The 17,155-nt window shown below is 36.3% G+C and overlaps 1 protein-coding gene across 6 annotated transcripts in view; it reads left to right on the forward strand.

The window, feature by feature from the left end:
- LOC141387347 (putative fatty acyl-CoA reductase CG5065) overlaps positions 1 to 17,155 on the forward strand; it is a 197,436-nt gene that overhangs the window by 37,005 nt on the left and 143,276 nt on the right. Inside the window, exon 1 of one of the 6 annotated variants that reach the window (XM_073956918.1) lies at positions 1,885 to 2,565. The exons of 3 other annotated variants lie outside the window; for them this stretch is intronic. The gene's annotated coding sequence lies outside the window, so the exon portion shown is untranslated. Of the gene's footprint in view, positions 1 to 1,884; positions 2,597 to 13,217; positions 14,074 to 17,155 lie in introns of those variants that run through there. 2 more of the 6 variants (XM_073956917.1, XM_073956916.1) reach the window with 2 other exon arrangements.

Below are 17,155 nucleotides of genomic sequence, written 5' to 3' on the forward strand. Positions count from 1 at the left end.
GGAGATATTCTTTGATCACTGATAAATAAGGTAAAAAAATGCATATAGAAATGCCATCAATCGGTTGGCAATCTTATATGGGGATAAATCAAAGTGTGGACCTATGTTGATGATTGTTGGGGGAGAAGTTATGACTCAAATGTCGAATTGCAGATACTGCAGTCAAAAATTGTAGCTAAAATCCTCAAAATACCGAAAATCGGGAGGTAACGCCATATGGGGGCTATACCAAAATATGGACCTATGTTGACAATTTTTAGTGGAGAAGTTTTGTGACCACTGGGAACTTCAAACGGCAAATCACAGGTAGTGCGGTCATAAAATGTGGCTGAAATCCTCAAAATACCGAAAATCGGTAGGTTATATAGGGGCAATAACAAGGTAGTTAGATTAAAAATTGTAGATAAAATCCTCAAAATACCAAAAATAGGAAGGTATCGCTATATGGGGGTTATACCAAAACATTGACCTATGTTGACAGTTTTTCGTGGAGATATTTTGTGATCACTAGGAACCTCAACTGTCAAATTGCAGGTAGTTCGGTTAAAAATTTTAGCTAAAATCCTAAAAATTCAGACCTATGCTGAGGAGGAGATGTTTTGTGACTACTGCGAACTGCAAATGTCAAAATATCGGAAATCGGGAGGTACCGTTATCTGAATGCTGTACCAAAACATGGACCTATGTTGACAGTTTTTAGTGGTGATGTTTTGTGATCACAACGAACCTCGACTTTCAAATTACAGGTTGTTCGGTCAAAAATTGTAGCTAAAATTCTGAAAATATCGAAAATTGGGAGGTACCGTTATATGGGGGCTGTACCAAAATATGGATCTATGTTGACAGTTTTCGGTGGAGATGTTTTTTGACCACTGGGAACCTCAAACGTCAAATTACTAGTAGTTCGGTTAAAAATTGTACCTAAAATCCTCAAAATACCGAAAATCGGGAGGTACCGCTTTATGGGGGTTATGCCAAAACATGGACCTATGTTGACGGTGGAGATGTTTTGTGACCACTGGGAACCCCAAACGTGAAATTGGTCAAAAAAATGTACCAAAAATTCCCAAAATCGGGAGATACCGTTATATGGGGGCTATACCAAAACGTGGGCCGATATAGCCCGTCTTCGAACTTGATCTGCCTATGGAAAAAATACACAGAATTGGACTCGTTTAATAAAAAAAATCTGAAAATGTACTAAAATGTTTTGCTGATGAGTAGCATCACGACATCAAAAGCCTCATTTTGAAAGAGTGTCCGATTTCACTCAGAAATCCCCATATGTATTCCGTGTCAAAAGAACTTCTTCGATTAAAGAGAAACTATCATTGAACTGTTCGAACGTAGCCCCCAAAAGAAGGTGTAGGGAAACTCTTATTGTAAAGCATTTCTGGTAAATGTATAAAGGACAAGTTCGACATATCTTTAGTCCTTTCCCATAATGGCAAGAATGCCATGCCGCTTATATGTATGAATATCTCCGGCTCTAGTTTCACTTCACTGATTTTATATAAATTTTAATAAAATTGGTATGCTAGTGTAACAGCTGGCTTCTTACAGTATGTTGTAATTGATGAGAGGGAGAGAGGAAAATGCATTTTATTACCCAAAAAAAGAGAATGCAATATCAATTGAATTGTATGGACCTTCACTAAAAAATTTCTTCTCCCAAAACCTTTAACCATTTTACAAAGAGAGAAAATATGACAAGAAATAAATTACAGGGGTGTGTTTTGTGGCTCTCTTTTCATGGAAGTGAAAATGCGGCAAATTCAAAATCATCTAAGGGGGGTGTGTTCCCAGCGATAAATGCGCACACTCCGGAAAATGTGAGCAGCAGCAAATATTTATGTGTATATTGGAAAGCGGCGAAAATTTTTTGCCTCGACTGCTGTCAACAGCCAGCCATCTAGCCGCTTGCCTATGTCGTTAGGCCCTATAATGCAGCAGTTGTTGTTGTCGTTTTGTGCCAAAGGGGGAGGATAAAAATATTTTGAAAAAAATTGCAGGGTACCAAGTGTTTGTTGTCACCCTTTAACTTTTAGTATTTGCGTGTATATTTGGGGAAGTGAATCGCGCGGTACACACGCACATTGGTGTTGTTTAGTCGTAGCCACTGTCGTCGTTGTCGTCATATATAATTATTCGAAAAAAAAAACAAAAAAAGAAAAGTCATAAAAATAATTTTAAAAAAAGATAGAAAAGAAATAAAACGCAAGACACGCGAAGTGATTTTGGGTTTTACAACAACTGGTCGGTCATGTAAAGTGAAGAAAAATCCGGAAAAAGAAGATAAATTGTGAATTTGAAAAAAGAAGAAAAGTTTGAAAAATTATTAATATTAAAAAGAAATAAAGAAAAAGAATATTGTGTTTAAAAATAGCAGAAAATCTTAAAAGGAAAATCCATAAAAAAGTTCAAGTGAAAATTGTGTGTTTCCTGTTATAACATCTAAAGGATTATTCCATTTGCCTGTCTCATCCTTACAACAACAACCAGCAAAACCAGTTGTGGATATTTTTTCCAAGGAAATAAAAATATCTGTCTAGTTTTCTCACAAAGGTATAACAATTGAAACTATACAATTTTTGAGGTTAGTTTTAAAACTCCGTTTAACAAAAAAAAAAAAAGAATAATCAGAAAAATCCCAACATATTATCTCATACTTTTTTTGGCAGTCTCTACTGGAAGGAGAATGCGTTTTCTTCGTTTGTCCGTGTTCTCCGGTTTTTTGACATTTCCGCTTTTATGTCATAGTAGATACTTCACACACACATACATATAACAGAATCGGCAAATTTTAATTTTGGAGTAGCTTGGCAGGGAATTTTTGACAAACCAAAGAAACTTCTTTTCCTAACTATTTTATAAGAAGCTGAGGAACAAAAATGAAATTTACTTCAAACTCAAACAGATGTCCATTACATTTGCTTTTTCCGCCCTTTCACATCATCATCCTCGATTGTATTTCGCTGCTTTCTATGTATTTCGAGGTTATCCTGTTTTCTCTTGGCATAATTTCTATTTTATGTCTTTTGTTTCGGTAACTACCACCTTCCTTGCTTGTTCTTCTTTATCATTTATTTCTACTTAGCTCCATTGTACGATATCGTGTTCCACAATCATCATCATCAACAGCAGCAGGAGCATTATCATTTTTACCCACTTCCTACTAACCAACCACCAACACAAATTCAGTTCAGCACAGTTTCCTTTTTACTGGAATTGTACAATATTTTTCATTCAGGTTTTCTTTACAACAACAACTGAAACAACAACATTACCATCTTCTAAAACATCATCACTACACCGTTTGCCGTCACCCTTGACAATTAGAATTTGAAATGTATGAGTGTTCCCATATTTTTTCGTAGGATTTCATCTAATATCTCATCATCATTGTCGTCTTTACTTTGACTTCCTGTGAGAAATGTTTGCAAAACATTTTGATAGAGAGGGAGAAATAGAGAGAGTAAGCGATGGTGAGCAAATGAGAAACGGAAAGAGATGTTGCAAAATTTGATGTTGCCATATTTTGGAACAACATGCTGTTGTATTTTACTGAGATTCTTATAAGATAATAGTTTTTGAATAAGATAAAAATATAATAAGAAGTATCGGTAGACTTTACCGACAGTTACATATCATCAGCATATATATGACTATAAAAAAATAATATATAAATAAAAAAATTAATTATAAATAAATAAATAAATAAATAAATAAATAAATAAATAAATAAATAAATAAATAAATAAATAAATAAATAAATAAATAAATAAATAAATAAATAAATAAATAAATAAATAAATAAATAAATAAATAAATAAATAAATAAATAAATAAATAAATAAATAAATAAATAAATAAATAAATAAATAAATAAATAAATAAATAAATAAATAAATAAATAAATAAATAAATAAATAAATAAATAAATAAATAAATAAATAAATAAATAAATAAATAAATAAATAAATAAATAAATAAATAAATAAATAAATAAATAAATTAATTAATTAATTAATTAATTTATAATTCCTAAGATAACGACCTAAAAGCACCAATATTTATTAATTCATTTATTTATATATATTTTTTATAGTCATATGCTGAGGATATTAATTAATTAATAAATATTGTATTGTATTGTATGTATTGGCGTCCTCTAGCAAACAAATATAATATTGTAGCCTGATTAGAACTACCTACTACCCCCAAAAAACATTTCAACCCAATTCGAGAATTGGTCTTAATCATGATTAAAGCGCAAATGTGTTGATTTTTTGAAGAGTAGCTACCTGAAGGAAGGGACCGACGTAGATCATCTTTGAACTGAATCTAATTTTGGGAGTCATTCTTTTCGTATTGTCTATCAGTCATATTAGTTTTCCACCTAAGACATTTTTCAGAACTTCTGGATTATTATTTTAGGAAGCATGGAATTGCACAAGAAAAACGTATGTCACTCTAAACAGGACCACAAGAACTATTTTCAGTAAAAATATCAAAACTATCCTCGAACAACCCTTAAACTGAACTTAATCGAAATTTTTCAACTTTTGTGAGGGGTACCTCCCGAAAGTGTTGTCTAATACATACATTCTTGGAACGTGTCCACGAGTCATTTTCGATGGTCATCTTTGGATATTTCAAAACTTTTGGACCATTATCTCAGGAAGCATGGAGTTGTCCACGAAAAACATTGTATTGATGTAAACAGGACCACAGGGAGTTCCTTCACTAAAAGTTTCAAAACTATACTCGAAGAGCCCTTAAACTGTACGTTCATAAGTGAGAATTTACAACTTTTGTATGGGGGTACTCAAAGATGTTGTCTGATACAGACAATCTTTAAAGTTTATTTAAATTTGAGAGCAAGGACTATTTTAGGTAAAAATCTCAAAACTATCCTCGTACTGTCCTTAAACCGAATTTAATCGAATTTTTTTTACTTTTTTGCCTGATAAACTCGTTAATCTACCTTCTTCTTCTACATCATGAAGATATCTCTTGGCGAGCCTGCATGGGGGGAAGTTTCTCCACTAGATTGTGCAAAGCTTACGAAAATAACACCCAAACAGATACTGTATCGACAACATCTTGTTGTGCTGATACACCGGTAAAATGTACGTTTCCTCATGAAGATGATCCACTGGCGCAGTCCTTATGGCGGCATTCTTGCAGGTTTGAACTCTATTATGCTGAGCAGTCCTAATATTTGCATAGCACTACCGGCCTATAACATTTTAAGAGGTCAACAAGGTTTCTTTGCTAGCACCCCAAGTGTTGCCAACCAGTGACTTGAGACCTACAACAAGGTTTCTTTGTCAGCACCCTAAGTGTTGCCAACCAGCGACATGAGACTCTCGTACTTCCACTTCTTGTCGCAAATAGCTGTGGCTTTGCGGACGACTTATACATGATGTCGAACGTTTTATCCAATATCTTGGGGTAGTTAGTGGTCGGAATCAGGACATCATCGGCCAATAATGTCAGGGGATCCTCATTTCAGCTGCCCATGTGGTGAACAGTATGGCAGTGGATTTAGCTGCGGATATTTTCATATTCCTCAGATGGATGAACTGCAGTAAGTTAGATATGTATACATTTAACCTATCACATATGCCATTAACGGGGATGGGACCCGACGCCAAGATCGTACAATTATCCGTATACATTACGATTTCTATATCGATTCCACAAACTTCTAACGTCCACATATACATATATGTAGTTAATTAGTCAATGTTTGAAACACGACTGGAGGAAAGTCTTTCCTATATTCACGATCAGAGTGGTATGGTTGACGGTATCGAAGGCCTTCGACAGGTCAAAAGCCACCATGACCTTTCGCTCGTACGGCCTGCTCCGGTTTAGTTCTCGACTGATATGTGTGGATATGGCGTGCAATGCCGTTTTGGTACTGCGCATTTTCCGGAATCCATGCTGATGTTGGGCAAACAGATTTTCATCATGGGGAGGAGTAGTTCCTCTAGAATCTATGATACTGGCGACAAGATGGAGATTGGCCTGTACGATTCACCTCTGCTGGTATATTTGTCTGACTTCAGTAGCGGCATCGCTCTGCCAACTTCCCAGGCTTCTGATACAATATGGGTGTCTAGCGATATATTGAGGGAGGACACATGTTAAATACTCAACCCCGGGTTCATTGAGTGTCGGATGACGTCTACATTGCTCATTCCTTAGTTGGGATGGCTCTTATACTATACTATATACTTTGTCCTATCACTCTCGGGGTGCTCCATAAACTGCGGTTATGGTTTTAGGTGCTGCGTTTGTTGTTGTTGGGGCGCGTCTCGTATTCCCACGACGGCGAAGCAACAAACATATCGCGGTAGTCCTGGTTGAGACTTAGGCCATAGCACTTTCGGGAGAGCACCCATTGTCTACATCTATTACATTTCACCGATGTTGGCCTATGGTGGATGCGGATCTGGCAAACGTAACAGATCCATCTCTATCCCGGCACGAAATGGGGCAGGCATTCCGGGATAAATTTGCCACTCCCATGGTAAAAAATTATACATGAACACAAACAGATAATTATTAAAGTGACGGCCCCTGGTCGAAGATTCCTCCGAGTCAATCCAAAGTGGGATTGCCTATTGTTTAAAAATGCTTGCTTGTCACACGAATCGTACGTTCAAAATTTTGTTGTTATCCAATTTTCGAAGCATTCGACTTTATCTAGAAGCATTCGACTATTTCTGAAAAGTTTTTATATTTCAGGGCACCTGAGATGGTTTTTCTTAGCTCAGCAGCTGGCTCACTTCCATCATCTTTTTGCAGGGGTTGAAATTGGGGAATCAAGTAAAACCTTATCGGAGAATTTGGACACCTTATTTCCCTTTTTGGCTTTTTTTCAATCATTTTTGGAGGCTGCGGATTAGCTGTTTTCGACGAAGCTGTATCCTTTGTCGAAGAAGAGGTTTCTCCCGTTGCTACCTCATTAAGTTCCCTCTTAGTTGCTTGTGGGTAGTTCCTCTCGAACTTCCTCGCGAACTTTAGGTAAGATTTTATCTGCTGAAATTCCCTTATGCTGATGGTGTTTCGATCTTTGTTTGCTTTCTTGTCGATTGCTTCTTTGGCGTTTTTGTAGGTTTGAGGTATCAGTGAATTTATCAGACACTATAACGTCCAACGGATTGGCCTGCCGTGTATCATGACTGTAGTCGGAGACATGTATCACTGTCGTGCCCATAGCTTGGCTACATCCTCTTCTGACAGCGATAATTGTTCTCAATGTTCATCCGGGATGCTCTCCTCTTTCAGAGTTAGAGGTAAATCATGGTCCAATTCCGGAATGTCTTCACAACCACTGCTTGTGAATTAAGATTGGTCGACTGAAGACCGCCAACCTTGGAAGTAGGAGACGTTTCCACAGACTCATCATTGGGTCGACTGTTCGCGTTTGCACCTAAGTCAGATGGTTTCTCTTAGCTTATCAGCAGACTCACTTCCATCAGCCTTTTGCGGGGGGTTGCAATTGAAGCAGACGAGGAATCAAGTGAAACCTTACCGGAGGATTTGGACAGCCTTTTTGTTTTTTGGCTTCTTCTCAGACATTTTTGGAAGCTGCGACTGAATGAGATTGAGGAGTATCATCCTTACATAGGGTCAGATATACACCAAGACCTCGCTTTGCGTCGTTTCACTTTGCGTTGCTGTCGAAGTTGCGGCGTTGCTTACTTAATACCAATTTTCACTATGCGTCGTTCGATTTTCAATGTTGCGTTGTTTTAAGTTTGAGTGTCTATATTTTTATACCCTCCACCATAGTACGGAGGGTATGTTAAATTTGTTCTTCCGTTTGTAACAAATTGACATAATCATTTGCGACTCTACACACAAATACCCTGTGCACACAAATACATACACCCTTTCAGAAACGGTCCAAGAAGCCCCCTCTTTCAGAAATTGTCTATAGAAGCACCCTTCCTTTTAGAAATGGTCTAAGAAGCACCCGTTCTTTCAGAAAGGGTCCCAGAAGCACTCTTTCCTTCAAAATGGGTCCAAGAACACCCTTCCTTTTAGAAAGGGTCCAAGAATCACCCTTTCTTTTAGAAAAGGTTCACAGAAGCACCGTTTCTTTTACAAAGTGTCTATAGAAGCACCCTTCCTTTTAGAAAGAGTCTAAGAAGCACCCGTTCTTTCAGAATGGGTTCAAGAAGCACCATTTCTTTCAGAAAGCTTCCAAGAAGTACCCTTTCTTTTAGAAAGGGTCCAAGAAGCACGCTTACTTTTAGAAAAGGTCCAAGAAGCACCCTTTCTTTTAGAAAAGGTGCACAGAAGCACACTTTCTGTTATAAAAGGTGCACAGAAGCACACTTTCTTTCATAAAGGGTCCAAGAAGCACTCTGTCTTTCAGAAATGGTCCAAGAAGCACCCTTTCCTTCAGAAAGCTTCCAAGAAGCACCATTTCGTTTAGAAAATGTCCAAAAAGCACCCTTTCTTTTAGAAAAGGTCAAGAAACACCCTTTCTTTTAGAAATGGTCTATAGAAATAGCCTTTTTTAGAAAGGATCCAAGAAGTACCATTTCTTTCAGAAAGGATCCAAGAAGAACCAAAAAAATTATCACCCAAAAAAATTATCATCTCCCCTCAAATTTTCACTCGCTATATTCCGAATTATTTGAGATAGATTTTTTACACATGTGTATTGGTCTGAACTTAGGTCAAGTTCGAAGATGGGCTACATCGGTCAACGTTTTGTTATAGAACTCATCTAATGGTACCTCCCGATTTCAGGTATTTTGACTGTTTTAGCTAAATTTTCTGGCCGAATTAGACAAAAATAACGGTTATGTGGCATTTAGGGTTCGTAGTGTTTAACTTATTTCTCCATCTGAAATTGTGGGCATAAGTAAAAATAGTGTTTTTTAATCCTGGAGGCTACCTGCGAACTTTACATGTTTGTCCATAGAAAAACTTAATTCGCTTTGTGTCGTTTCAGTTTGAGTCAGGTTTTGGTGTACATTAGGGTTATGACTTTTTGACATTTTTCCTCAAAAATAATTTCCTATAGCAGGGATGAATGAACTTTTGCCTATTAATCACTATGCTATCGTTTATTCCATTGAAATATAAAAAAAGTTCACGCACAAATCGATTTTAAAAAAATAATTTTTTGCAAAAATATATGAAATGAAAAAAAAAATTTTTTCAAAAAATAATTTTTTGTTGCACAAATTAATAAATATAAGCCTACTAATAACCATAATACCGTTTATTTCATTCAAATATGAAAAAAGTCGCGAAAAAAAAAAAAATTTTAAATTTTTTGTTTTTTTGTTAAAAAATTATATTTTTGAATAAAAGCGTTTACGACATTTTTACGATTCTCAGAATTGAAGAAAAATAGTGAGAAATAAATTTTATGTCATTTTAATTATCTCATGTGGCTCTAAAGTTTATTTTCAATTATATATCTGTTTTCAGTGACTAAAAAAATTGTCCATAATTTTGATAAATTCAAATTTTAAAATCATTTTGTGCGTGAGGTTTTTTCACCGAATCACCTTATAATTAAGATTTTATGTAATCTTATGGCAAAACTCATCACGCTATGATACAGGGATATGAGGTTGTAAAAAAGTCATAACCCTAGTGCACACATCGATTGCCTTCACTTTTTGAAAAATCCTTTCACTTTCCCCAACTATTCGTTTTATGGAGTTAATCGATGTGTGCATTGAACGGTTCATATATCAAAAATACCACTGCATAGGGTTATGACTTTTTGACATTTTTCCTCAAAAATGATTTCCTGTAGCAGGGATGAATGAACTTTTTCCTATTAATCACTACGCTATCGTTTATTCCATTGAAATATAAAAAAATTCACGCACAAATCGATTTTAAAAAAATAATTTTTTGAAAAAATGTATGAAATGATAAAAAAAATTATTTTTCAAAAATTATTTTTTGTTGCACGAATGAATAAATATAAGCCTACTAATAACTATAATAATGTTTATTTCATTTAAATATTGAAAAAGGTCATGCACAAACCACTTTGAAAAAATTTTATTTTTTTTGTTTTTTGTTAAACAATTATATCTTTAAATAAAACCGTTTACGACATTTCTACGATTCTCAGAATTGAAGAAAATTAGTGAAAAATAAATGTTATGTCAGTTTAATTATCTCATGTGATTCTAAAGTATATTTTCAATTTTATATCTGCTTACAGTGACTTCAAAAATTTGTCCATAATTTTGATAAATTCAAATTCTAAAATCATTTTGTGCGTGAGCTTTTTTCACCGAATCACCTTATATTTATGATTTTATGTAATCTTATGGCAAAACTCATCACGCTATGATACAGGGATATGAGGTTGTAAAAAAGTCATAACCCTAGTGTACATATTTAATATTTGTATCCATTAGGGGACCTTCCCCATGTGATTACCCTTGTCCAGTTTCACGATTTTCATTTAGATAATAATACAGAAATATTAAATTTTATAGTTGGATCCTATGGGGTTATTTCTCTTCCATTGCCTGCCCGCCCTGTTTTTTAACAGTGACACATTAAATAGCGATTTTTGATATTAATAGCTCAATGAGTAGAACTAGCAACATCGATATGCAATGTTTAACTGCAATACTAAATAGTCTTTAAATAATTCACAAGCAAATTATACTAAATTTATATTTACATATGAATTGTATATCGTCTGAACAGACTGTAAATTAATTAAATAAAGATATAAGGTATGCAAAAAGTCATGGTCATGTTAAAGCACAAATATCAATGCTAGAATATGCATGGTACAATTGCCTATCATGTAGGGTAGGTTCGAAAAAAATATACTTTTCATTATTAAACTGAATTTTAATATTTTAAAACAATCCGTATTTTTTTTTTTCAAAAAAAAAAAACTTCCACACACGCACATATAAATTGTGGGCACCAACTACTCAAAAATTGTCGGGATACCGTATGTCCGAGAGACATGAATGAAGTACTAACACGAAAATGCCCACGAGTCTAGTTAGGACATACCAAAGCAACCAATTTCTTGGGTATTACATAGCCCCAAATATTCCATCACAATTTCAGTGTTCCCAAAGAAGTTTTCGGGTCACTGTCACAACACTAACAAAACGCCCATTTATCACATTATCCAAATTAATTAAGTGTTTATGGAGTGTTTAGGGAAATAACTTTTCCTAATTGTCAATAAACTTTAAACAAAACTTACGAAATCTCCTTGAAAATTGGTTGCTTCTGTTTCCATCTGCCTGTCTGTCTGTCTGCCTGTCCTGATCCCATAATAAGTATTATCCAATTATTTCATTTTGAAATAGGAAACCTCACACGCATACAAACAACCAAAAAGGAAATATTAAATTGTGTAAAATGCCGGTTTGTTTCGCAAACTCCCCCACACAGAGGCACGAACATACGCACAAACACACACACACATTCATATTCATGGGTTTCTGTGGAAGAAGGAAAAAATCACACGAAATGTCATTCACATGAATTTCACTCACCGAAAAAAAGAAAGTTTCGGTAAAATTTCTTCTTCTACTTTGGGAAAGATTGAGAAAAAAGAGATAGAGAGAAATAGAGACCAATTAAAGGAGATGGAATTCCATTTACTCTTTGCATGGCAAGTATTCTCTTGGCATATGTTGCCATGCATATAAAAACCGACCAAAAACATCAAAAGATATCCTTATTGAAAGTCTACCTAGATGACTGGAAGGAAGTCCTTATAGACAAGCTGATGGTGGTGTTTATTGAAGAGAGGAAAGCAGTATTTATTGTATTTACAGACAAGCTAAAGGAAGTATTTATAGACGAACTGAAATGTGTCTATATAGACGAGCGGAACAAAGCCTTTATAGACGAACGGAAGTGAGTCCTCATAGAGAGCAGAAACGAAATTTTACAGACGAGAGGAAGGGAGTCTTTATATACGAACCGCAGGGAATTTTTATAGGACAGCGAAAGGGAGTCTTTGTAGACGAGCGGAAGGCAGCCTTTATAGACGACCTAAAGGGAGTCGTTCGGATGAGCTGAATGAAGTCCTTAAAGAAGAAAAGGTGCTTTTATAGACCCTTTTTGAGGGAAAGGGTGTTTCTACAGACCCTTTATGAAAGAAAGGGTGTTCGTACAGACACTTTCTAAAATAAAGGGTGCTCCTACAGACCCCTCCTGAAAGAAAGGGTGCTCCTACAGACCATTTCTGAAAGGAAGGATGCTGCTACAGACCCTTTCTGAAAGAAAGGGTGCTCCTACATACCCTTTCTGAACCTTTCTGGAAGAAACGATGCTTCTTAAGGCATTTTCTAAAAGTATAGGTGTCTTTTAGACCCTGCCTGAAAGAAATCGTGCCTTTTTAGACCCTGCCTGAAAGAAAGCGTGCTTTTATAGACCCTTTCCGAAAGAAAGGGTGCCTCTATAGACCCTTTCTGAAATAAAAGCTGCTTCTATAGACCCTTTCTGAAACAAACGGTATTTTTATAGGCCCCTTCTTAAACTGTAGGTACTTCTGTAGTACCTTTTTAGACCCTTTCCGAAAGAAAGAGTGCCTCTATAGACCCTTTCTGAAATAAAAGGTGCTTCTGTAGACCCTTTCTGAAACAAAGGGTTCTTCTATAGACTCTTTCTGAAACAAAGGATGCTTCTATAGACCCTTTCTGAAACAAAGGGTGCCTCTATAGACCCTTTCTGAAACAAAGGGTGCCTATGTAGACCCTTTCTGCAAGACAGGATGCCTCTATAGACCCTTTCTGAAAGAAGGGGTGCCTCTATAGACTCTTTCTGAAAGAAAGAATGGCTCTATAGACCCTTTCTGAAACAAAGGTTGCATCTATAGGCTCTTTGTGAAACACAGGGTGCTTCTATAGACCCTTTCTGAAACAAATGGTGCTTCTATAGGCCCCTTCTTAAACCATAGGTACTTCTATAGACCCTTTCTGAAACAAAGGGTGTTTCTATAGGCCCTTTCTGAAAGAAGGGATACCTCTATAGACCCTTACAGGAAGAAAGGATGCCTCTATACACCCTTTCTAAAAGAAAGGATGCCTCTATGGGCCCTTTCTGAAAGAAAGTGGGCTACTCAATTTTGTATAAATTATCCGAACATCTAACAAACTGTCAGATTCTCGACCATTTTTTTTTTGCCAAAAAAGCCCAGCAAACATTAACTCCCATCTCTTTTATGTGAGTAATCAAGGGAGAGTGGAAAATACAACAAGAGAACGATTATCCTTTGACACAATGACAGTTTTTGGCCGCAGAATTTTCTACAAAATTTGGCAATAAAACAGAAGACAAAAGTAAAAGCAGACATTTAACATTGATTTTCAAGGCGGTTGGTTGGTCATAGAGAAACGTCAAAAAATTGTGTAAAGTGAAGAAGAACTCTGCTAAAAAAAAGAAGAAAGTTGGCGTTTGTAAAACTCAGCAAGTAGTGTGAAAAAACGGAAGAATAAAAAATAAAATCAAAAAAGAAAAATTAAATATAAAAATGATTTAAATTCCCAAATTGTTTCGGATGAAAAGTAGTTTAGAAATGTAGTCAAGACCCAGTTAAATTCCTCAAAGAACAACCAAAAACTACTTGTATGTAGAGGGTACACCTCCTTCCTTATGGTCCTTGTGGTGCTGCTGCAGAAATATCCTTCAAGTGATTGCATAAAAAGTGCGTGTGTGTTCAAAGATGATGACAAAATTTAAAATGTTTGCTTATTCCTGAATGTGTGGTGCATGAAAGTGGTGGTGATGGTGTTTGAGTATGGAAAGTTAAGTGGACCTACCGAATGAATGAGGTTATGTGTTTCAATTGCTCCCCCAAAAAAGGATAATAGCACTGAAAGAAATTAACGCAAATCAACCAATCAAATGGACTGGTGAAATTTTGAGCAAAAAGTTGTATTTTTTTCATTAAAAATTTATAAAATTCATGTGGCCATCCATACGTTTGTAAAGACGTTGGTTGGTGGTCTTCACTAAACGTCAGGACGAAAAGTATGATTCGCCAAAGCAGCACATGAAGTGAACACGAAAAAGCGAAGAAGAAAGGTAAGAAGTGGAAAATACTAAAGCAAGAAATAATTGAAATACTTCAAAGCAAGCAGCAGTATTGTTGGCACAGGCGCACTTCATGTCCTTTAACCCCCAAGTGTCTATAATGTGTGGGGGCCATGAGATCAACAACACGACGACATAATGAAAGAATTATGTTCGTTGTAGGGAATTGATTTTAATGTTTAATACGAACGGATGTGTTTTTTGTTGTACAAATGTACTTGGTGGCCTCCTCAAGTGATAAACAAATTGAATTTTAATAGAATTTATTTGTGGTGAACGAAGGATATTAATGTGGATTATGCTGCTGCATTTTATATGTCCCACAAGTCTTATAGATGAGCGGAGAGGAGTGCTTGTAAACGAGGCGAAGATAGACTTTATTGAGGAGTGGACGAGATACGGAAGGGAAGCCTTGAAAGACGAACAGGATATAGTCTTTATGGACGAGTGTAGGAAGCCCATAACGACGGGTAAAAGGAGCATTTAAAGTCAGTCTTTATAGACGAGCAGGCGGCAGTCTTTGAGAAGACTAGAAGGGAGTTTTATAGACGAGAGAGATAACTTATCGACTAGCAGAAGAGGGTCTTTGTAGACGGTTAGAAATAGGATGTATAGAAGTACAGCAGTTGTTAGTTAGAGACTAGCAGAAGGGAGTCTTTATAAACCAGAAGAAGGAAATCTTTACAGAAAGAAATCTCTACAGACCAGCGGAAGGGAGTCTTTATAGACGGCCCGGAGGCAGTCAGAAGGTAGACATTATAGACGACCCGGAGGAAGTCTTTATAGATGACCAGGAGGGAGTTTTTATAGACGACCAGGAGGGAGTCTTTATAGACGACCAGGAGGGAGTCTTTATAGACGACCAGGAGGGAGTCTTTATAGACGACCAGGAGGGAGTCTTTATAGGCGACCAGGAGGGAGTCTTAATAGACGACCAGGAGGGAGTCTTTATAGACGACCAGGAGGGAGTCTTTATAGACGACCAGTAGGTAGTCTTAATAGGCGACCAGGAGGGAGTCTTAATAGACGACCAGGAGGGAGTCTTTATAGACGACCAGTAGGGAGTCTTAATAGGCGACCAGGAGGGAGTCTTAATAGACGACCAGGAGGGAGTCTTTATAGACGACCAGGAGGGAGTCTTTATAGACGACCAGGAGGGAGTCTTTATAGACTACCCGGAGGGAGTCTTTATAGACTACCCGGAGGGAGTCTTTATAGACGACCAGGAGGGAGTCTTTATAGACGACCTAAGCCGATAGCCTTTGTTGCTAGGCTTTATAATTATAATTTTATTATAATTTGTTATTATAGTAAACATTTAAATCTTTATATATAAAACTCAATTGTCGTTTGTTGGTAATTGAATCAGTTGAAAACGGCTAGAGCGATTTGGATAATTTTTTGTGGAAATGTTGGTCATAGTCCAGTTTAGGTTTTTATGCAAAGAAAAATTGGCCACGCCTACTTTTCCGCCCACTTTTATAAATATGTTATATCTACGGAACTACTCACTAGATTTTCCTGAAATTCAGGGAACGTAGAGTGATGGCCCCCGGTTGAAATAGGCTACATATTTGGTTGAATTTCGGATCGGGCGGGGTACCTCCCCTATGCCCTATTTCTGTAAAAATTCAATATTTGCAACAATTACAAATGTATCGCCTTGAAAATTAATTTCCGAGTCAATGGCGATTGTGTCTCCGACCTTACGTGCTTATTAAGGCATTAAGACTGGACAACGCCCACTTTTTTAAATATGTTATATCTACGAAACTACTAAATCGATTTTCCTGAAACTTTCAGCGAATGTACAGGGTTGGTCCCCGATAAAAATAGGCTACATATTTTTTGACTTTCGGATCGGGCGGGTACCTCCCCTATGCCCTATTTTTGTAAAAATGCAATATTTGAAACAAATACGAATGTATCGGTTTGGGAATTTATTTGCGAGTCAATGGCGATTGTGTCTCCAACCTTACGTACTCATTTTGTGACTTAAGATCCGACCACGCTCACTTTCTAATTAGGTTATATCTACAGGGGATTTTCAAGAAAATCGCGATTTGTCTAAACTTTTAAATCTTTATAAATAAAAATCAAATATCGTTCGTTGGTAATGGCATCAGTTGAGAACGGCTGGACTGATTTTCGACTTGGGTTTTTATGCAAAGAAAATTTGACCATGCCCACTTTTTTCAATTTTCTATTTTTATCATTTCTACAAAAACTACCGAACCGATTTTCCTGAAATTGCCAAGGAATGTACAGAGATGCTCCCCGCTTAAAATAGGCTACAAATTCAGTTGAATTTCTGAAAGGGCGGGGAACTTCCTCTATACCCTACTTTTTTAAAAATTTTATATTTACAATAATTACGAATGTATCTATTTGGAAGTTAATTTGCGAGACAATTGTGGTTGTGTCTCCGACCTTACCTACTTTTTTAGGAACCACAGACTTGACCATACCCACTTTTTAAAATATGTTACATCTACAAAACTACTGAACCGATATTCGTGAAAATGTCAGGGAATGTACAGGCATATTTTCTTGAATTTTGAAGAGGGCCTATTTAAAAAAAACACGCCTTACCTTTATGAATAAAAATCAAATGCTGTCATAACCCAACTTAGGTTTTTTGGAATGACAAGTTTACCACGCCCACGAAAACAGGTTACATATTTTATTGAATTCCAGAGGGGGCGGGGTACCTCCCCTATGCGATATTTTTTAAAAAAAAACGTTATATTTGCAAAAATTATGTATGAATAGGAATACAAATTTACGGATTACTCTACAATCTAGGTACTTCTTTGGGGCCTATAGGGCCGACCAAGCCTGTTTTTTTTTTAGTACGTCATAACTCCAATACTACTGAAGAGATTTCCATAAAATTTGCAGCAAAAGCTCAATGTTTGCCGTTGTTATGTGGGGTACCTTCCCCATGCATTTCTGTTAAACGCTATATGTATAAGCCAAACTTATGATTATATCGGTTTCAGCATACATTTTGGTAGGCAATGAAGTTGTGTGCACCCTAGGACCGGACCAGGCCCACTTTTTTAATATGTTA

The sequence above is a fragment of the Musca autumnalis genome, unplaced genomic scaffold (genome assembly GCF_047663935.1).
Source record: "Musca autumnalis isolate F117 unplaced genomic scaffold, ASM4766393v1 scaffold_5, whole genome shotgun sequence".
NCBI lineage: Eukaryota > Metazoa > Arthropoda > Insecta > Diptera > Muscidae > Musca > Musca autumnalis.